General features: G+C 43.7%; 1 protein-coding gene across 5 annotated transcripts in view; it reads right to left on the minus strand.

Moving 5' to 3' along the window:
• Positions 1 to 18,126, minus strand: part of LOC140524858 (golgin subfamily A member 3-like) — a 65,276-nt gene extending 47,150 nt beyond the window's left edge. For 2 of the 5 annotated variants that reach the window (XM_072639714.1, XM_072639712.1), the window contains exon 1: positions 17,804 to 18,123. The gene's annotated coding sequence lies outside the window, so the exon portion shown is untranslated. Of the gene's footprint in view, positions 1 to 17,803 lie in introns of all 5 variants that reach the window. The other 3 variants (XM_072639717.1, XM_072639711.1, XM_072639716.1) reach the window with 3 other exon arrangements.
• Positions 18,127 to 18,351: the final 225 nt, after the last annotated feature.

The raw sequence follows: 18,351 nt of genomic DNA on the forward strand, positions 1-18,351 counted from the left end.
TACACTTCTACTCAGTCTCCGGCCCCCTTGGCAGCTTCAGGGTCACCAGCGTCCTTCAAGAGCCTCCATTCTGCCTCGTCGATGGATCGTGAAGACAAGTGAGATCTCCCAGTGAGGAACAGGTAAGCAGCGAATGTTCCAAGTTCCCCAAGACACAGGCTCAACCTAGGCACTGGAATGTCAGTGCCTACAAGCCCTCAAGCCCCATCCCCTCAGTCCTGGTGAGATGGGACACAATTACTGACCTAATCAATCCTACCCCATGAATGGATTGCAGACAGTTCTGCCCAACCTAGTTCAATGGATTCCACTGAACCCACCCCAGTGTTCCCAGTCCACCATAACTACTAACCCCAGGGGCCTGGTCACACAGGAGCCTCCTTTCCCACCTCAGGGATCCCTCAGTCAACTGAGCCCCCAGTTGAATTCTCTAGGACCATCTAAGACAGGTCAGATCTGATCAGATTTTCCCATGTCCTAACCCTCCTAAGGCATGATGATGATCTCTATACACCCCACTTGAGTCCAACTTATTGAACCCATCAGGGGAACCAAGGGGTTCTGCAACAGCAGTATCCTCATCAGGAACACCACTATCATTAGACAAAGGTGCTGGAGGAGGAGAAGCTCACCTTTGGAAATGGGGACTCAGACATGGTTCGCTGGCCAGATCTCTCAACCAGGGCTCTTCTTCTCTTTTCATTCCTTATGTATCCTGTACATAGCTTGCTTTGTATAGCGTTATTTGCATGGAGTCTCCTGTGTTAGAATGTGAGCTCCTTTCAGAGCTGGCAATGTCTTTGGCCTCTTTCTGTATTCCCAGTGCCTCACCCATTGCATGCTGGGCATCCTGATGCATATTTGGTCACTGGACCCAGAAAGTTCAGCAGGAGAAAGTGAGGTTGGTGAGGCTGTACAGCCTTCCCTCACTCAAAACAAAGTCAGCTGCAAGTCGTGTCATCATTTCTCTGACGACATGGTCTTCTAAAACTAAGGACAAACACAGACCTGTGAGTAGATCTAGATGTCTTAATGGGGGTTCAACTAGCTGGGTACCTCAGCTCATCTTCTAGCTTTTGTTGACTCCTTCCGTCTCCTCTCCAAAGGAAGGTAAATTTGGATGGTCAGTGGGTCACTAGTTAACGTGATGTTAACAGAGCATATTTCTTTCTCTCTTCTTTCTTTCTTATTCTTTCTTTTTTCTTTTTCTTCCTTCTTTCTTTCCTTTCTTTCTTCATTTCTCTTTCTTTTTTCTTTCTTTCTGTCTCTCTTTCTGTCTGTCTTACTTTCTTTTCTTCTCTCCCTTCCTTCCTTCCTACCTTCCTTCCTTCCTTCCTTCCTTCCTTCCTTCCTTCCTTCCTTCCTTCCTTCCTTCCTTCCTTCTCTCTGTCTCTGTCTGTCTGTCTCTGTCTCTCTCTCTCTCCAAACTTTAAACCAAGTGCCCTCATACATGGCACACCAATAAGTCCCTGCCCAAACTCCACTTAATATTTTTCTGAACTTTTCTGACAGAAGAGTGATTATCAGTAGTCACTTTTGCTGATTCCTTCCAGTGAGATTTACTCATTTTTTTTTCTTTTGCTCATTAAAGGGGCCATTCCTAGATTATTTCTTAAGGGGACCTATTCATTAAATGTGCATAACCACTCTCTGAGAGAGTCCCTGAATAGGACTTAGCAGAAAAGACCAAAATCTCCCATTGCATCCTGGCCAATCTCCAGTCATCATCATTAATGTCTGGTCACAGGATCCAGAAGACTTAGGAGGAAAAGGTGAGGCTGGTGACTTTGCACAGCCCTCCCTCATTCAAAACAGTGTCTAGTGCAAGTCATGTTATCATTTCTCTGTTGTCCTTCAGAGGCCTTGGAGTCCAAGTCTTTCAAAAACAAAGGACGACCACAACAGGTAGAGTTTCAATAAAAGCCCTGGTTGTGTGGAAGAAGGTGCAGTAGGACTGCCAAAGAGAGTGAGGGGAATTCTGTTTTAAAGGGCTTGATCCATGACTGGGCAAGTTGGGAGAGTACCAACCCTTGGTAGCATCTTTCGAGTTAGGTAGATTAATGTTTGATAGAATTCACTTGTGAATCCAGGTGATTCTGGGAGTTTCTCTTAGGGACCTCATTAAAAGCTTTTTCAATTTCTTTATTAAGATGGGACTAAGTATTTTATTTTCTCTTCTGTTGGTCCGGACAAATTACATTTTCGTAAATATTCAGGTCTTCCTCTAAAATTATTTCATATATTGATATATAACATCTCCTTTAAATTGTTTTAACTTTACATTAATTAGTGATAAAGTGATGTTTGCATTTTGTTTTTTAGGTAATATTTATCTTGAAATATATCCATCTCCCTCCTAGAGACTTCCTTTAATATAAAAGATTCAAAAACGTATAGCACAACTAGCCTATACATCAAAAAGTTTTTACATTAAATGCATTTTCATACTAAATTTATTACTAATATTTCATACTAATAATTATTTCATACACTTCAACATTCCAATGAAGGGAGGGAAATAAATTTCAATATCTATTCTAAATGAACAAGAAGGTCATTAGTATTTCACAGCATTCAGCTCAATTTGTATAGTAGTTCTTGACATTCACATTGTTAAATGATTGTGCACATGGTTTAAATGGTTCTTCATATGTCAGTTTCTATTGGAACCTATGTCTTCTCATATAAAGAAGGATGATCAAGGAGCATATGGACGCTGAGTTGGGGCATTTAGCTACATTCCTAGCCTAATTCCTCAGGCTTCCCAAAGAGGTTGAAGGCAAAGTCCTGGGTAGCTGAGTCCTTCAGTTAGGCTGAGTAGAGAAGAAGTGGAGATTGTGTCAGGGCAGTGGCTTACTCACGTGCTTAGAAAGTGCATGTCCTCCCTGTGAGTGCTTGCAGAATGTTTGTGTCTTCTAGGAAGGGGCTGGACACTGTCTGACGTTCTGTTGGCCCTTCTGTAGACACCAAGAAAGGGCTTGTGTCCCCTCCACCATCTGTTGGCATGGTGCTGGGAGCAGTGAAAGACAAGGCAGCTGAATTTGCCTCTGCTCCTGCCCGAGTATCCCATAATAGTATGGCCTTCCAAGGCTCACTAGATCCTTGGCTGACTGTGGGCTCTGCTGGATTCAAGGAACGTGGGAGGTTTACAGGACAAACAAGAGGATTTCTCAGGTGAAGCTGATATTTCTATGACAAAATCTACTGATCCTCTGGGTGTCTCAGATCTGAGCCCATTTGTGATCATGGCCGCAATGAGAAGTGTACCCCAAATGGGAGCTGAGCCTGGAGGGATTTCTATGCTAACTGTCTTTCTTACAGTCTCAGAAACAGAATCTCTCACTATGGAGCTAGGCATGAGGATGCTGGTAGACTGTTTTCATTTGCTTGTCACATTAGACTCACTAATCCATGAACTGTGCTCCTGGAGAATACTACAAGCAGAGGAGTTGGTTAGTATGTGGACAGGTTTGGTGTTATTCTCATAGGGATATACATTTCCTCTCAGTGGGATTCTTTCATTCCTTGGGATAACACCCAATCACCTGAACCTCGCTTTCCTCTGCAATGCACATCACAGGCACTTCTTCCTGTAGAGTACTCTCATCAGCTCTGCTCTGGCCCTGAAGCTAAGCTCTGGCCATTTCTCCTCGAACGTCATTACTGTCCTGATGCCCACACTAAAGACTAGTCTTGCAGGATTCAAGCTTAGTCCCTAGAACGTCTGCCCTGGACTTCCGCGATCCCCATTGGTGTGTCACCCTACTCATCTATTTTTTTTTTTTTATCAAATTCAAGGTCATGCTTCATTTCACTCTCTCTTGTACACGGGTACACTTTCATCCCCCGGATCCTCTCCAGATCTGAAAATGTTACCCAATCCTGTCTCTCATTCTTCTCTAATGTCATGTGTCCATGTACTCCACTTGTTCCCCAGGTAACACTCCTTCATGATGTATAACTCAGTTGCATCTCACTGGCTACCACTCCTTTCTATGCCTTGTCTCCCCCATTAGATGCAAATTCCTTGAAGGCTTACTGCCAGAGGAGCTCAATTTCACAGTTTCCCTATCTTTGCTGATATAAGCTGTGACCTTTGACAATGCAGAGATAAGGTTCCCAATAAGGCCAGTGTCCACTGCAAGGGCAGTGTGACCATCTAGGGCAGAAATGCATTTGACTTTCAAGCTCCTGGGTAGTTTTCTGTGGTGCTGGAACAGTGACTTCAGCAAGCATTTTGAAAAGAAAAGTAGCAGCACTGGTGCCTCTTTCAAGCAAGTGCTCACTTGGCCCAGTGGATAATGCTTAGTCAGCGTGTGTCCACAGGACTAGTGCCATGTGTTATGGGGTTTTCTGAAGGGCAATCCAAGGTGAGATAGGTCCTGCTGGGTTCTGTCCATGAGATGGCACCATTGGAATCCTGGCCTTCCTCCAGCCCTGAGATCAGAGTGGAATCTGATAGAGTAACTGTGTTAGTGACCTCGACTGCAGTACAAGACAATGGACATTATGTGTGAATCTCCTAAGGGGCTTTGGTGATGATAAATGAACTTTGAATTTCAGAGAGGATGGTCTGGGACACAGCAGACACACTTGAACCTCATCTCATATGGACAGGAGACCCTGCAGTCCCCCCTCCTACCCATTGCCAAGTAGAGGAAGGGCTTATATCCCTGGCAGTCAGAATGACCTCAGGACTTATTGGAGTCTCTTGGGCAATTGTTGGAGGAGGTATGGCTGAGCTCAATTCAGCTGCTGTGTTGAGCCCTGGAGGAGTTGACGTGATACTTATTATCATCCTGCATGGAATCATGCGCTCTGTAGTCAGCGGAACCTCTCAGCTCCTTTCTGCCTGCATGTGGAACAATATGAGCACCAGTCCCAACAAAATTGAGCCAGTCGTGTTCACCAATGAACCTCCAGGATTAGTGTTTGAGAAGAGTTGATCTTCAGTAGAAGTGGTGGTCGATGGTTCAGTTGTGCTTTTCTCTGACACTCTACTTGGGAGATCAGTGCTGAGAGTGGCCACAGTCTGAGAGGGTCAATATCTGGGATTTTGGTGATAAAGGTGAGACTTATGGTATCAGGTCTTGGGGCAGGTGAGCTAATGTTCACTGTAAAGGGAATCGTTTCAGTTGAATTTAGGGAAGTTGAAGAAGAGAGTGTCCATGGCCATGCAGGGGTGGCATCTGTCTCAGTGATGGTGAGATCACTGGCGTCACCTTTAGTAGGTGAGGGAGAAATTGTGCTTTGTCCAGGAAAAACCATGCAACTGCTGCTGGTGGTAAGAAGCAGGGTTGAGTTCACTTGAGCTCCTGTGCTGTCACTCTGGAGCCACATAGATATCTCCAGTCATCTTGACTGTGACAGTATGGACTTTGCTCCATTGTGGCCAAAGGGAGAACTCAGGTCCTCTCTGAGTGTCCAATTGGGACTGCAGATGGTTAGCCGCAATCACCGGTGGAAGGGAGCAAAAAGTGGTACCTAACCTCCTTGGTTCTTCTCCCAAAAGGGAAGCTGAGGACATAGGAGATCCAGGTAAAGGAATGATCAGTGAAGCACCTTTGTTACTTTCTCCCACTGTACCCAGAAGCCCTTGGTTCTAGTGGTCTCAAAATAAAGAAAGCCCACATCTGTGACCTTGCTGCTGAGGATGACACTTGGGCTTTCAGTTCCAGGATTATTCAAGCTTATGGCCTTGGACTTGTAAGTATCCCTCAGAGAAAATGACTGGAGACAAAGGGGCAAAGTAGACATAATATCTAACAATCCTGGTCAGATCTGTAGCTTCAGCAGAGGTCAAGGACTAGAGGACCTTTGTTTTCATTCCAGGCAGAGCCCCATCAATGCGGGTGATGGAGTCAGCAGGTGCTGGTGAAGTCAAAACCAAGGATGATTCTGTTTCTCCTTGACGCCTGACCCTGGAAGTAGTTGGAGTGTGTGATGGAGTTATGTAGGCAGCTGACTCTGGCCTAGACCCTCACAAATGACTTGACGTGGAGTTAGCTGTGCTCTCAGCCAGAAGAAACATCCCTGGGATGGTCTGATGGTCTTCCACACTGATGTGCTGCGAGAGGCCAAACTACCATGTCAATTTGCACTGTCATCTAGTTCCCTACTAACCTATCTGCAAAACATGAATTCCCACAAAAAAAAGCACCTTCAGTTTTTCATTCTTTCCCTGATAATATTCTTCCTTAGTTCTTCCCTTTTTCTCTTCAAGTTCATTGAGATAGCTATTTACAAAAGGTGTTTCCATTTCCATTTCTCCCACTCCCTTTTTATCTCTACAGTCTGGTTGCTAAGTTTCATAAGCAAAATGAAATTGTCCTCGCTAATGTTACTATAAAACTCGTCATTGCAAAAAGAAATGACCTTTTCTCAATCCTCATTCTTCTTCATCTCATTGCAGCCTTTCCTTCCATTCTCCTACTTTCATTGATATTCTCTTCCCTTTAGATATTTATGACAATACTCTCCTGGTTCTTTGGCTGAATCCTGTCTCAGTCTTTTTTGCTACATTCTCACCCAAGTCATCAATGCGAATTTTGGGTATTGTATATTAGGGCTCTGAGTTGGGCCCTTGTTTTTTCTTTTTCTAGGAGATTTTGTAAGCTCCTGGAAATCCGTCCTGAGAACGGATGATTCTCAGATATACTCATCTACCTTTAGCCTCTCTAGTGATCTGCAAACTCATTACTCCTTTTGGACAACTGCCTGTTAGAAATCTTGAACTGGTTGTCTTGTCCGTATCTGAATCGCAACACATCCAAAACTCTACTCATTTCCTTTCCCCCCCAAAATTCATTTCGTCTCAATTTCCCAGTTTCATGCTCTCCCCATCTTCCAATCACCCAGGCTCACAGCCCGGAACTACTTACTTTCACGCCCAAACCCATATCCAATCTTTTGTTAAGGAATATAGGTCTTGCTCTCTTAACACCTCTCCTATATGCTCCTTTACTCATATGACCCTATCATCCTCCTGGTGCAAGCCCTCATCACCTCATTCCTGGACTATTGCAGTACCCTTCTTGTGGATTTTCTTGTCATAAGACACTCTTGTCCATCCTCTACTCAGCCACCAAAATGATTTTCCTAAAGCTCTTGTCTGACCATGTCATTTTACCATTCAATGAAATATAATGGCTTCCTGTTCCCTCAAGAATCAAATAGAAAGTGCTAGTTCACATTCAGAGCCTGTCCCTCCTTTTATTTGTCAATCTAATTGTACTTTACTCCTGCATTCTGCCAGTGACACTGGCCTTCTTGCTCTTCCTTGCATTGACTCACCATCTCACAACTCAATATATTTTTACTGACTGTCTTCCATCCCTGGAGTCCTTTCCCTCTGTATTTTTCTGGCTTCCTTCAAGCCCTTGTTAATCTTCCCCCCTTACTGTAGAAAGGTATCCTCTTCCTGTCTGTAGGAAGATGCGATCTTAATAGACATGATGCCCTTAAAAGCTAAGTGCATGCAGTTCTTTAATTCTTACGACCTCACAGAAGTGGGAAGAGATGAAATGGGAGAGCTCTCCCGATCACCATTAAAACAGTATAGTTTCCTTTTCAGAGACAAATGAAACAGTATAGTATAGATAGAGAGGAGGTAAATGTTGCAATATATATAGCATGTGGGGAAAGTACCAAAACAAAGTATCCTTATATAGAAAATGATCCTATTTGTATTTAGTCTCGAGAAAAGAAAATTCTCAAATTTGTAATAGTAAATTCACAAAAGAGAACACAGAAAAGATCAGAGCATCTATAAATATTAGCTTAAACATAGTTTAGTAAACCAAAACAAATATGGAGAGATTTGAAAATGATTCATCTTACGTAAAACAACAAAGCTTTACTGGGACTTCACTACAAAGCATTTCTTTTTTTTTTTTTTTTGAAACGTATGTCAATGAAAGTTCTCATTTGATTTCAATAAAGGTATTACTTATACAAATAATATGATAAATATAAAATAATGAAAACTTCATCACTTAATCAGGGAAATTCGAAAACTTTAAGAAGAGCCCTCCCAAAATCCCTTACAAGGTTATTGCAGTTGCCATAGTACTATTTATGATTGGCACCTTTCACAATGTCATAGGCGCTCTGCTATTAGCTGGATATATCAGCAAAGGTGGGGCAGAATGAGTCATTTCTGTTCTGGTAATTGAAATTCTGGTATTCCTGCCAGGATTCTACCTTTTGTGCATTGCCTACTATGTTTCCAAATGCTACACGGGCTACTCTTACAATGACATTCCAGATTTTGATGACTGGAGTCTACTTTGGTCCAGAAAAAAAAAAAATTTGCTTTTGGGAATAAGCTTATCACTGAAAAGCTGAACCCATGGAAATTTAAATACCAGTGGGTCAGAGAATTCTCTAGTTCTCTAGCAGTTACTTTACCAAGGTCATTGCTAGTCTCTATGGGGTTATCCCAAAGATGTGAACTGAGCTTGCAATTAGAGAAATAAGTTTCCTTACCTCCTGTTCTGAGATAAGGTTTTTGAGGAGGCAGCTTTCCCATACACATATACAGATACATATTTTCCAAAGCAGTTGTGGAAAGGAGAATAGAATCATTCAAAAATTTTTTTTGGTAAGACATGTCCTTTTTAGTCTGAGGTTCATCATCAGGTGGGCTTGATGATGACGAATTTTTCTGTTGCAGATTCTTTTGGAGACCGTCAACAGAGTTATAGAGAAGTAGCTGGATTTCCCTATCTGAATACATGTGTGTGTATATGAATAGATGAATACATACATATATGTGTATATTCACATGTACATATACACACAAACTTATATAGTAACAGGAATTTGGTGAGGAAATGGCCAAATAATGGTTTGGTTGAAAAGAGACTGAATCTCTCAACTGTAAGTTGAAAATGTTGACATTTTAGCTTTTATTTTTGGAAATAGTTTGTCATTAACAACATGATTTGTGTCAAATAGAATATGTAATGTGTTTAATTTTATTTTGTTAAATAATTATTTGAAAAACTCCAAATGACTCATTTAACCCATGAAGCTATTTTTTCCATTGTCCTCCAGTAGAACACATCTCAGTAAAACTAGGCATAATCGAATGACAATCCACGATCATTCCAACTTGCTTTTTGAAGTGTCACACAAATTAGGAATTTTGAATGTCTAAGAAGAGATTTTGCAGTTTTTCATCTTCCTGATATTCTTGCTAGGCCTTATATGTTTCATGAAGGCTTGATGTCTATACCATGGGGCATTTTGTCCTCTGATGATAAGGATGTGCCATGCTTTTATCATTATTTTAATTTTTTTTACCAGTTGTTAGTATTGCTAATTTTTTTAATGAAAAAATAAGGTTGGGGTAATCATAATTTAGTTGTTTTATAAATTGCTTTATTAGTACCTTTTGCTGTTTTCTTATTGTTAAGAGATACAGGCTCAGTCACTTGAAGTCTACTCTTGGCCAAAGTAGGCTGATTATTTCATTGTTGCAGGGAGTGAGTACATTTAAGAGAAGTTAAAATGTCAAAGTCAGAGCTCTAGATTTAATACTTGTAAAACCTGTGCCTTATATTGGACATTTAATAGACTTGATTATCATGTTGCATTTCAGTCTATGAATCACATATAGAATGTATCCTCTACTATCTTCAATTCAGGACACCAGCTACCAGATTCCCACTGGGACAATTGGCCAGAAATCAAAACACCCTCTCTCACACACAGTCAACCTATTTTTCAAGAAGAGCCACTGCTGTACCTAAGACATCTGCAGGAGTGAACGTGGCAACCAGGAGCCTGTTGCTCGCCTTGACTTCAGATGAAACAACAGCTACCTCTGACTCAAGTACTCCTTTACAAACCAGCCTGACTGGGAGACTTTCCTCTCTTCTCCCAATCATCCCATCTAGAGCACCAACAACTACCATGGAGAACTCCAGTATGGGATCAATATCTATAGCAATTCCACCAGATGTCCTCTGTACAACTGCCTCAGCTTCAGGGATGGGCACCAGTCCTCCTGCCTCCATGTCCTTCTCTCCTTCAACTTTCAGGAGAAAACCCTGCACCAACTCCAGGACAACCTGAGGTCACTACCCCAGAGAGGTCAGACTCTCAGATGTGAAGAGAATCTGGCTCAGCTGCCCAGCACCATCCTGGTATAAGGATCATCCCAATACATGTTTGTCCTTGGCACCCACAAAAGGGATATCTGGGCCCATAACATTGTCTGTTACCTTTGTGGAGAATATACTCAAACCCCACACAACTCTCAAATATCAAACACATTCCTTGAGACCTCCAACTTTTACAAGGCCAGAGACAACATTCATTGTTGCCCTCCATGATGTAAGACAGGGAGCCAACCATTCTACAACTATCCCCTCACCCAACACGACAAGAGCCCAGACAAGCCAAACTCTACCTCCTACCAATGAACACAGGGAGACTTTGCATTCTGAGGAGCCAGCCAGATAACTTGGACCAGTGACTGGAGATACATCTTTTCCTCCTAGTGTTAGAAGCGATCCATGGAAATTCCAAAGATCAGGCACTATTTTCCTATAAAATTTAGAACAGGAATCCTATTTTTAAAAGTATCATTATGCTTTAAGCATTAATTATTTTTATGTGATACTAACTCTATTTTTTAAAAATTGTTTTTGTTTCCCTACTAATTTTTTATTTATCTCAGTATTTATTTTTTACCCTTTAATAACAATTCTTGCTCTGTGTCCAAATTTGCAGTTTGTGTAATCACTGGCTTTTATTTGTGGAAGATGAATAGCTTCGTACAGTCTAATAGCAGTTCCCATTATCTATGATTTTTCACATATGCAATGGGTGCCATTTCGTTTCCGCTCCCGCTGCTGCCTCCCAAGGGGGCCTGAGCTATGGAGACTCCCTACTCCCCTCCTGGCAAGCCAAAAAGTCTCCCTCACTCACCCTGGCGCCTGTGGGTGGAGGGATCTGCGAGGCTGCTGGAGACTCCCTCCCTGAAGCCTGCCTGTATCTGCTCCTCTCAGTGGCTCAAGGCCAAGGCAGGACTGGGCTGGGCTCCAGGTCCAGGGCGTGACAGACCTTTCGTAGGTTTTTCAGGGCTTTCTGAAACAGAAATCTCCTCCACTCCATTGTTCTGTGGCTTCTGCTGCTCCAGAATTTGTTGGGAGTTCTTCTTTACAGATATTTTATGGGCTGTGGGTTCAAAGCTACCATACGTGTATCTTTCTACTATGCCATCTACACTAATTCTTCTGAATCCAGATGTATCCCATCCCTATCAGGTATGATTAGGGTAGGATTTCATTTTACTCATAAAAGGCACAAAGGGAAAAGGGAAGCAGGGTAAAAGAGCCTGGGTAGATAGAGATATTCCTAGGAGGGCACTGATAAGAGAGGGGAAGAAATTTAAAAATGTGTTGATATACATCTGAGAAATAACAAACTTAGTTATGAGTGGTAAAAGAAATGAGAACGGAAGGAAGCAAAACAGCCTCAAATGTTTATTGTTAGGGGAAAGATGAAGAAAGTGAAAGATAAGTGGGTCAGCCATCATACTACCTGAGTGGCACTATGTGGGGAGGGCACCTTGGTTGCTGTGTATTTTAGGGAAGAATATAACCACAAAGACAGGGGCGACAAAAGTCTGTGACAACTTTCAACCTCACTTCACCTGTAGTTGCTGTTAGCAATTACAACATTCATCATTCTGGGAATGTCTCTATCCATGGTAATTACAGTTAATCTTCCAACTAGGCAATAATTATCTAGTTGCCATACCATGCAGGATCAACGGGCTAGGGTTCACTTCTTTCAGCACGACTGAACACAGTGAAAAGTATCTCAACCTTGAAAAGGGACTAGCATTTTTCAAACTGTACAGTGACCGGTTGTATGTTTTTGTATTTCTTCAGTTTTAGACTACATTTGTATATTAAACAAATAGGTTACTACACTCATTTCCGTTATCATTACTCTGCTGAAATGCTTTTTAATAACCATCTCAACAAAACAATATATATTTATGGGAAGGGCAAAAGTTATTATATTAGTCTGCAAATCACAGCTTATGTATCAGAACAAGGTCAATGAGGATAGCCAGACAATCATGAAAGCCTTTGACTTCAGCCATTTCAATGAGCCAGTACCTCAGCTGCTTTAACCTATGAGGCTGTTCTCTCTCATCCATTCCTACTTTGGGCCTGTAATTGTGAAGGCAGCGGTTCACAGGGATCATGCCAATACTGGCATTTCTTGGCTTTTAGGATAAGCGAAAATATTAATCGAAACTCAATATATAGTTATCACTTCTAATTTTGAAAGGTAATGAATGACTAATGTTGGAAATTACATTCAACATAGGGGTATGGTAACAACAGGACAGCATTTCGTTGTTTCTAAGAACACATCTAATAATTTGTGTATATTTTCAACAATTATGAAAATGTACAAACATAGATTGGGGCAAATGAATAATGCGCTGGGAACCATCAAATGCCCATCCTGGATTCCACAGACTTCCAATGTTTCACAGACAAAATAAAACATATATGTCTTTTATAAATACACTTGGAACTTAATTTTCCTATGGATAATTTCTGTGACTCATGTTTAAAGATCCCCTTGCTTGCGTCGTCAATTACACTCCAGAAAGGCAGTACAGCACAGGGGAGAGAAAGCAAGCCTTGGAGCTGGCAAGAACTACCTCTGACTCCCACTGGCAGTGTGACCTAGGCAAGTCACTTAACCTCTCAGGGATCTAAGTAACTATCTAAGATTCTAATTTGCTGAAAGATACTGGCCTGCAGTGCAAAGGGAGTTCCCTATACCATGACACCATATATCCAGTCCATACCCCATGAGAAACTCAAACATACACATTTAATCGGATAGCTATATTAGGTATGCTGAGAGAGTAAGGAAGCTGATTCTATAAACTACACCTGAAAAACCGGTCACCTTACACTTACCACAGCTGCTCTTCCAAACCTTTGCATCCCTCCTCAAAGCTCCCATATTTCACTCTGCACCTCCTCAGCTAAAAATCTTGTCTCATATTTGGCTGAAAACAATTGAGGCTATTACTTGAGACCACCCTGTCCCCACTTCTTCTCATCTAACATCATCCAAATGCCTTCTGTCAGTATCTGCTCCTTCATTCATCCCACATGAAAATGCTTCTTCAGGGGGCGGAGCCAAGATAGCGAAGTAGAAAGACGCACATACACATAGCTCCGAACCCACAAACCACAGAACGGCTAGAGGGGACCAACCCAGGGCGAATTCTGCACCCAGAGACCACGGAATATTGGAGCGAGGGAGATTTCTGTTCCGGAGAGACCTGCAAACCTCTCGCGGGGGGTCCTTCGCGCCGTGGACTGGGCGCCGGGACTGGGAGCAGAGGGCAGCCCTGTCGTGGCCGAGACACCGTGAGGAAAAGATCCGAGCAGGCTACGGGACGGGATCTCCAGCGGCGGCACAAGCCCCCCCACCAACAGGTGACTGACGGGGGTAGGTGAGAGAGTCTCTTTGGCGGGTCGAGAGGGGAGTGGGGTTCCCCCATGGCCGGGCCCCCCCAGGAGATAGAAGCTGAGAGGCGGCTACAGACAGGAGCTCTCCAAACGGGCGGGAGCCTGGATCCATAGTGGAAGGTCTGTGCATAAACCCCCTGAGGGAACTGAGCCAGAGAGGCGGCCCTGCCCCTGACCACCTGAACTTAATTCTCACACTGAATAGCAGCCCTGCCCCCGCCAAAAACCCTAAGGCGGAAAGCAGCATTTGAATCTCAGTCCCCAAACGCTGGCTGGGAGGACCAGGAGGCGAGGTGGGTGTGAGGAGAACATTCAGAGGTCAGGTCACTGGTTGGGGAGAATGCCCAGAAAAGGGAAAAGAAATAAAACTATTGAAGGGTACTTATTCGGAGAAAAGACACTTCCTCCCTTCCTTTCTGATGGGGAGGAACAAAGCTTGCCATCAGGCAAAGACACAGAAATCGAGGATTCTGTGTCCCAGCCCACCCAATGGGCTCAGGCCATGGAAGAGCTCAAGAGGAATTTTGAAAATCAAGTTAGAGAGGTGGAGGAAAGACTGGGAAGAGAAATGAGAGGGATGAGGGAGAAGCATGAAAAGCAGATCAGCTCCCTGCTAAAGGAGAACCAAAAAAATCTTGAAGAAATTGGCACCTTGAGAACTAGCCTAACTCAGTTGGCAAGGGAGGTGCAAGGGGCCAATGAGGAGAAGAATGCTTTCAAAAGCAGAATTAACCAAATGGAAAAGGAGATTCAAAAGCTCACTGAAGAAAATAGATCTTTCAAAACTGGAATGGTACAGATGGACGCTAAAGACTTTATGAGAAAGACCGATATCTCAGAACATAGCGTGCAGATTCGAAAAATGGAAGATAATGTGAAATATCTTGTCGGAAAAACAACTGACCTGGAAAATAGAATCAGGAGAGACAATGTAAAAATTCTGGGACTACCTGAAAACCATGATCAAAAGAAGAGCCTAGACATCATCTTCCATGAAATTATCAAGGAAAACTGCCCTGAGATTCTAGAACCAGAGGGCAAAATAAATATTCAAGGAATACGCAGAACACCGCATGAAAGAGACTCAAAAAGAGAAACTCCTAGGAGCATTGTGGCCAAATTCCAGAATTCCCAGGTGAAAGAGAAAATATTGCAAGCAGCTAGAAAGAAACAATTCAAGTATTGTGGAAATACAATCAGGATAACACAAGATCTAGCACCCTCTACATTAAGGGATCGAAGGGAATGGAATAGGATATTCCAGAAGTCAAAGGAACTAGGACTAAAACCAAGAATCACCTACCCAGCAACACTGAGTATAATGCTTCAGGAGAAAAAATGGTCTTTCAATGAAATAGAGGATTTTCAAATTTTCCTGATGAAAAGACCAGAGCTGGAAAGAAAGTTTGACTTTGTAACACAAGAATGAAGAGAACCATGAAAAGGTGAACAGCAAAGAGAAGTCATAAGGGACTTACTAAAGTTGAACTGTTTACATTCCTCCATGGAAAGACAATATTTGTAACTCTTGAAACATTTCAGTAACTGGGCACTGGGTGGGAGTACACACACACACACAGGCACATACGCACACATACATAGAGAAAGAGTGCACAGAATGAATTGAAGAGGATGGGATCATATCTTTGAAAAAAAATTAAATCAAGCAGTGAGAGAGAAATATTGGGAGGAGAAAGGGAGAAGTTATATGGGGCAAATTATCTCTCATAAAAAAGGCAAGCAAAAGACTTATTAGTGGTGGGATAAAGAGGGGAGGCAAGAGAAAAACATGAGGTCTACTCTCATCACATTCCACTAAAGGAAAGAATATAATGCACACTTATTTTGATAGGAAAACCTATCTCATAATACAGGAGTGTGGGGGACAGGGGTACAAGCAGGGTGGGGGGGAAGATGGAGGGGAGGGCAGAGGGAGGAGAATGCAATACGAGGTCGACACTCATGGGGAGGGAAAGGACCATAAGAAAATAGAAGTAATGGGGGACAGGATAGGATGGAGGGAAATATAGTTAGTCCTATACAACACAACTAGTATGGAAATCATTTGCAAAACTGCTGGAGATGGAAGCTCAATTCCATGTGGACAGCCTCGGGCGGGTAAAGGTGGGAACTTCTAAATCTTAGAGTTCTCACGAGGCCCCCCCAGGAAACGACTGGGAATCGAGGTGAACCGAGCTATCTCGTGTATTTCCGCCTCTTCCCGTGAGAAACGTGATGGGAGAGAGCTCTCCCCGCCCTCGAGATTGTCCCGGACCTGGGCACACCTAACAGCACGATATTCAGATGCAAACTATGCGGCTGGAGAGCTTAAGTAGGATCAAGAAAGCCAGAAAGTTCTCTTGGGCGGAGGGGCCACGTGTGAGGACAACAAGGCTCCGCTTTTCCTCTCTCCCCTCCCCCTCTCTCCCCACTTACACTTCTACTTCCAATCTCTTATTATAAGATCTTTGCCTCCTTGGGAGATTCTTCGCTCCCTCCTAAGGAAGAATTCCCCTGCACTTGTAACTAGACCCTGAAATAAAGCTCAACCCTTGTTCGACTCTGGAACGTCCTTTCTCTCATACGAGCATCCGGTTTGGCCAACCGAAGACCTCCGATAGAGGTAAGGTAAGACTCGGGTAGCCCACAGGCCTCTAGGCCTGGCACAAAACTAAACAGATTTGGCCTATATTGAATTACCTGTCTTCCAAGGGGAAGGGGTGGAGAGGGAGGGAGCTAAAGAAGTTGGAACTCAAAGTGTTAGGACCAAATGTAATGTTCTTACCACTGGGTAACAAGAAATACAGGTTAAGGGGTCAAGAAAGCTATCTGGCCCTACAGGACAAAAGAGAACACGGAGACAAGGGCAGGGAGGGAGGATAGAGGAGAGAGCAGATAGGTCACAGGGGCAATTAGAATGCCTGGGTTTGGGGGGGAGGGGATAAAAGGTGAGAAAATTTGTAACCCAAAATTTTGTGAAAATAAATGTTAAAAGTTAAATAAAAAAAAAAGCTATTAGACAAGTCAAGGAAAGAGGAAAAAAAAAAAAGAAAATGCTTCTATAGGTCCAACTCATCGCATTCTATCTTATCTCCTCCAGCGTATCGCCCCTCTCTCATTCCTATTCTTGCTTTCTTCAATCTTTCCCTGCCTAATGGCTACTTCCCTCCTTCCCCATTCCCAAAAACCTCTTTACTTCGTCAACCTGTCCTCACTCTCATCTCACATTTCTCTTGGCATTTTTGCCTAATTTGTGCTCTAAGAGGATTCCTGAAAACACGTGTCTCCACTTCCTTTCTGGACTCTTTCTTTTAACATTAGTCTGGCTTGTAAAATCTCCAAAGATACCAATGCTGCCTTAACTGCCAAATCTAATGGTCTTTTCTCATTTCTCATCCGACTTGATCTCTTTGAAGCCTTGTCAAACTAGAACACTTATCTGCTTGATATTCCCTACAGTCTTCGTTTTGTAACACTAGTTTTCCCCGGATCTCCTCCTAAGTATCTGATCCTCTCCTTCCTAGCCTCCCTTGTAGATTACCATCTCCATTCGACTGACCTCCTAGCAAGCAGAGACAGCCTCCAGATTTCTTTCTATCGGTTGTGATTAGCTGGGTGACTGACACATAGAACGCGATTAATAAAAGCAGAAATTTCTTTTCTGCCTTGTTGCTTTTACATTCCACATACAGTGACCATATTTCTCCAGATGGGGCAGCTAGGTGGCCCAGGGGATAGGAGTGCTGGCTTTGGATCAGGGAGATTCATATTCCTGGCTTCAAATCTAGCCTTAGGCAAATATTCGTTGTGTGGCCCCGGGCAAGTCACTTAACCTTATTTGCCTCAATTTGCTCATCTGTAAAAGGACCAGGAGAAGGAAATGGAAAACCACTCCAGTATCTGTGCCAGGGAAATCTCCCAAAGTCTTCCCAGAGAGTCAGGCACAACTGAAAGGCTGAAAACAACATTTCACTAGAACAGGGTAACATTTGCTCCCACCTCACCACTGAGGAGGCGGAAGTCAGCTGGAGGCTGGCTAAAGGAAAAAGTGAAGGAGTTTCCCTTCATTCAAAATGGGTAGGGAGGAGGGGGAGGGGACGCCAGTGGTCACGATTGGGATCCACTCTCCAGCAGGCAGAGCCTGACCCTGCTCTGTCCCAGATGCTGAGGGGAAGAGCTTGGCCAAGGGGTAGCCAAGGCACAGGCGCCCCCGTGGAGGGGGGGGTGTATGAGGCTGTTCCTGGGGGCCTTCCCTTCACTCTCCCCCACCGCCCTCTCACCTGCCCTTTTTATCCAGATCGTCGACTCCGGCCTTTTCGTGGAGCAGCAGTTCCTGCACCTTCTTCACATCCCCAAGCTCGGCAGCTTTGTGTATCTTATCGAGGTCCTTGACTCTGATGATGTAAGAATCCGGGCCGAAGGGTGGGACCCCGCTGTCCCTGCGCGGGGGGAGGAGGAGGAGGAGGAAGATGGGGACACAACGCTCCTCCTAAAGATGTTAGAAATGTTCTTCATGTTGGCAGGGGGTCACAGAGAGGGTGGGGGAAGTCACGAGGAGTTCTCCCTTGATGTATTGGCCTCCTCTGGGCCCTCGCCTATTCTCCAAAAAGAACGTCAACCGCTCCAAGTGAAGTGACTCCTAAGCCAGTAACAGCAAGGAATCGATCCTAGAGACGGCTGTAGCCCTAGCAACGCCTCGAGGGGGACCGAAATGAGCACGCGTTCTCCAGATGCAGGAGTCACGCGCATGGGCCCAACGGTAAAGCTAAGCCTGGGCGAGTGCACACGTGCCAGGTCAGTTACCTCTCCGCGGGAGGGGTCCACAGCT

This window comes from Notamacropus eugenii, chromosome 2, assembly GCF_028372415.1.
Source record: "Notamacropus eugenii isolate mMacEug1 chromosome 2, mMacEug1.pri_v2, whole genome shotgun sequence".
Lineage (NCBI taxonomy): Eukaryota > Metazoa > Chordata > Mammalia > Diprotodontia > Macropodidae > Notamacropus > Notamacropus eugenii.